We start from the raw sequence: 4,350 nt of genomic DNA, 5'->3' as shown, positions 1-4,350 counted from the left end.
GAGATAATAACTATGATAAAATACAATACACCCTGGCCTTGAGAGGAAAAAATAAGTCAAGAAACAACGAATAGAATAAGTAAGTAAGACAAGGGCGGCGAAGAAAAGCAGAAAAAAGGAAAAGAAAGTGGGAGAAGGAGGGGGATAGCTACGTAGTGATAACTGTAGTGTGTTTCTCCAAAAATGTCCAGAAGGGGCGCCGTTCTCTGTTGAATTCACTCTGTGTGTTCATGTAGGACATTACATCTGTAGTCCAGTGTTAGAAGGGGCAGAGTCCCTCCACTTAAAGGGGCACTATGTAGTTTTGGAGAAGAAATTCAAACCTTAACTTTAATATTGACAACAAACACAGAAATATTTGTGTTATCCGTGAGTGAATAAACAAGCAGTTCACAGAGGAAAATAATGTCCCAGAACCTTGTCTGAGGCTAGAAAGGTGGCAGGGTCCGCCACATAAAAACAAATTAAAACAGTATGAAATGGTGTTGTCCTTTAAAGGTGCACTATGTAAATTTGGGGAAGACATTTGAGTCAGAAGAGAAAGATCTTCATTGACTGTTTTTTTATGCCTAAAACAAACAAAATAAACAAACTGACTTTAAAGGACAACACAGTTTCATACTGTTTTACTTTGTTTATATTTGGCGGACCCTGCCACCTTTCTAGCTTCGAACAGTGTTTGTATTATTACCCCATTAATATTGTAAATATTCAAAATCTGAGTTTGAATCTCTTCTCCAAAACTACATAGTCCCCCTTTAAGTGCTGTTAAAGGAGACGGGGTTGAACTAACGTAAGGCTTCATTGCAATAAGGTTGTAATTTAGGTGAACTGATCATTTAAAGGCGAACAACGTGGTGGTGTTAAATGAAGATCCATTTGAGCCTCGTGTCATGCCACAAAAGACTGGGTCTACTTAAATTATTATTAAATTATCGAAAGACAGGAATAATAACTTTCAGGTGACATGACCTCCTGGCTTCAGTGGCGGCTGTGACACCATGACGCCCTCTTCACAACACGATGTTTTACATTAGAAACAGCGGTGGCAGATTGCTTTTTTCAATGTGTCAGATATGTCACCTCGTCTGTGACAACTTGACAACCGTTACCACTTCCACACACAACATACCCGGCTGTTAGCGCTTTGGTGAAGAGTTGTCACGTCACTCCGACAAACCCCACGGGGTGTCATGATGTATTGTGCAGGAGTTAGGATAAAGGTGCGTGCCGGCGGCCCATCTGCTTACAGCGCCGCCTCTTCACTCTCACAGCTTTAAGCCTCCCCCTGCCAGGGGAACAGCTTCGCCATCGCCGGGACTCCTGCCACGACTCTCTGCAGCCCACGCAGCCTGGGCTCAAATGAAAGATTTCTGAGCAAGTGTAGATGTATGCACCTCGGCATCGACCGGCCGCTCGCCCTGCTGTTTTACGGGTAAGTCAAAGAAGTCAAACACAGAGGGAAGTATTGTGCTGGCAGGATGTTTCAGGCTTCAGGTTTTGATGGACTGGAGCTCTGGCAGCCATATTAAGTCATTTTAGGTCCTTTTTCAGCACATAAATAGTCATTCTGAGGAGAGCACACCCTCGACTAAACTCTTATTTTGCTCTCAACAAAAATCGACGTACTCTCCAAGCGTTTGGCGCACACATGTAATCCTTTTCTAACATCTGAATACGTCTCAGCACACTCCCACCACAGTATCCGCCTCTGTGAAGGACCATCTGTGCTGGCTGAGGCTGTTTATAAGGCTGCCTAATGGGAGCCCATGAAAGTCTTGGTGGATGGTCCGCTACGCCGCGGCCAAAAAGTGAACCAGAAAGCGCCCCGAGCGCCAGATGAGAATGTGCTCCGAGAGGTGTCACTCCAAAAGATCTCTGCCAGGTTCGCAAAACGCTGGAAGAGGGAAGAGAGGGGAGGAGAGGAAATGCCAGCGAAGACACACATCAACGTCAGCCTGCGGGAGTTCAGCCTCCACACACTCGTAATAAAACATGTGGATCACAAATTGAACTTTTCAGCAATCAAAGGAGTTGATGCTGACATTTAGAGGTGATCGTCAGACACAACAAACAAACAAGTTGATGTGTGTGTGTTTTTTTATGCCTTGTCTCTTTGTGTGCGTGATTAATAAACCCTGTCACCCAACAGCTGATATTGGACAAATCTGCAGAACCCATATGTTCAGTGTCGTCTTAAAACTTTAAGCGATGTAAATAATTTCATGCAAAACTCACGACAGTCTGTCATATAAATGACACAAGCGGTGCCAGATGTTGTCTCGGGTTTGGCAGTTGACTTGTTAAGCTGCCAAGAAGAAGAAGGTGAACATACAAATTTAAATCTTGCACAGAACAATCTGCGGATGTGATATTTATTCCAGACAGTTGATTTTTTTTTATGGATGACGATGTCTGTCTGAAACGCTCTGTTTTAGCTCCTGTCTCTTTAAGGGCCCAGCTCCCGAATATACAGTCTGCTCTGATTGGTCAGCTTGTACACGCCTGAGCCAGCACCACTTACAACAACAGCACAGCTGTGCTGCATCAATTCTTATGTGCCGAACGAGTCATAAATGATGTAAATGTGTGACTTTGTGATATAGATAAGTAACAGAAATAAAGGCGGGACTTCTGACGGGGCGTTTCAGGAGCAGTGTTTTCTGTGGGAGAGAGGAGCTTCTGTCGGTGCAGACTTTTTTAACTTTCAAAACCTTAATTAAAATCACAAGAACATCCATAAAACACTGAGGGAAAGAAAACAAATGAAAAAGCATAATAAGTCTCCTTTAATATATGCTGCATCCTATACTTTGGTTTATGACAAAGAAAGTTTGTTCCATCAGCCTGAGCTGTACTTTTTGTCGCCACAAACACAGCTGGAGATGGCCTAAAAACTAAACGATATACTATAAACTTTATTGGTCTCCACAAACACGGGTTAACCCACGTCAAGGTCTCCTTCGTAGTATCCGGTTCTGTTGCCACAGACGAGCCTGGAGATGGCCCCTCTTCCTTCAAAATATCCAGTGGTCTCACACTCGTAGATGCCGCGACGGCCGACGCTGTGCCTGAAAGCGACGCTAATGAGGGCTGTGGAAAATGAGCTGGGACTGTAAAGTGGGTCAGAAAAATAAAAGCAATGAGCTGAAATGAGCTGAGACGCTCTTCAGAGATGGATTGACATGAATCTTGTGCAGTATTATGTACCCGTGCAACACATCACTCCGACTGTGTAATCAGATGCACACTCTCAGCGGGACGCAGTGCAAGGTATTACCAGCTTGTTAGCTAACTTTGATGATATTTATCAGCATTTGAGTCACTTAGTAGCAAATACATTATGAATAGGAGTTCAGGAGTCTCGCTGAGAGGGAAACATGTTTTATTATTTGGCACCTACAGCTGCAATTTAATTCCACTTATTCAACATTTACACTTATTTTAATTAATTGCTCGCTTCAAGGGCTAAGCGATGGCTCTTTTCTGTATCGGCTACCACTTACCTGCATCAGCATGTTAAGGTTGGCTTTATTAATGTCGCCACGACCTGGGCGCCGGTGATCGGCACACGGGCGTCATGACATTTCCACTAACCAGAGTGGCTGCGGGCCTGTAAAAGCGGTTGGGTCGTGTCACAGCAAATGAAACAGCCAATCCCTTATATGACGCCCTCTGCCACGTACAATAGCTTTCTCAAAGGCTCGAATGATTCTGCGGGTCATTATTAGAGGAGCAGACGCTGATCTCTTTACTATAGACACCAAATGTCAGTAGATATTGTGCTCATGTGGGGGTTATTTCTGCCCGTGGACAATGTTCAGCATTTAAGCCGCTCTGTGAGATAGCGGCGCGATTTATGTGATACCTTGGCATTTTCAATCCACGGCCCTTTGATAAAATGAGGAATTTTAACAAGGTTACCACACCATTTTGGTGAAAATAAAGGATAAGAGGATGTACTTTCTTGGGTGAAAAACAAATAACTAAAATTCAAAATGCCAAGGGGGAGAGTGCAGCAGATAAGGGATTAAAGTTAATTTTTCATTTGGCTGATAATACACAGCAAGTGTGGTTTCTCTGCTGCAATGAGAAGCATTTACAAGCCTCAACTAGCTGCCGGTGCGCACGCTGAATCTGAAATAGATCCACTTTTAGCTCGCCGTGCCGATTACCTTAAGCTTTTCCCGAATGCATTCAACTTCCCCTCTCACTCACGTCTTGCAAAAACATCAAACTGGATGCCAAATAGTCGTAGAAAGCATTACGGCCCTCTTCAGCGGCGATGGCTGTGCCTTTTTCTGAAAACACACCTACGTCCTCGCACCACTATTTCAAAGTCAATCGTTG

This window comes from Pagrus pagrus, assembly GCF_965226575.1.
Source record: "Pagrus pagrus genome assembly, chromosome: 24".
NCBI classification, from domain to species: Eukaryota; Metazoa; Chordata; class Actinopteri; order Spariformes; family Sparidae; genus Pagrus; species Pagrus pagrus.
The sequence above is the reverse complement of the archived record's forward strand: the minus strand, read 5'-3'. Positions refer to the sequence as shown.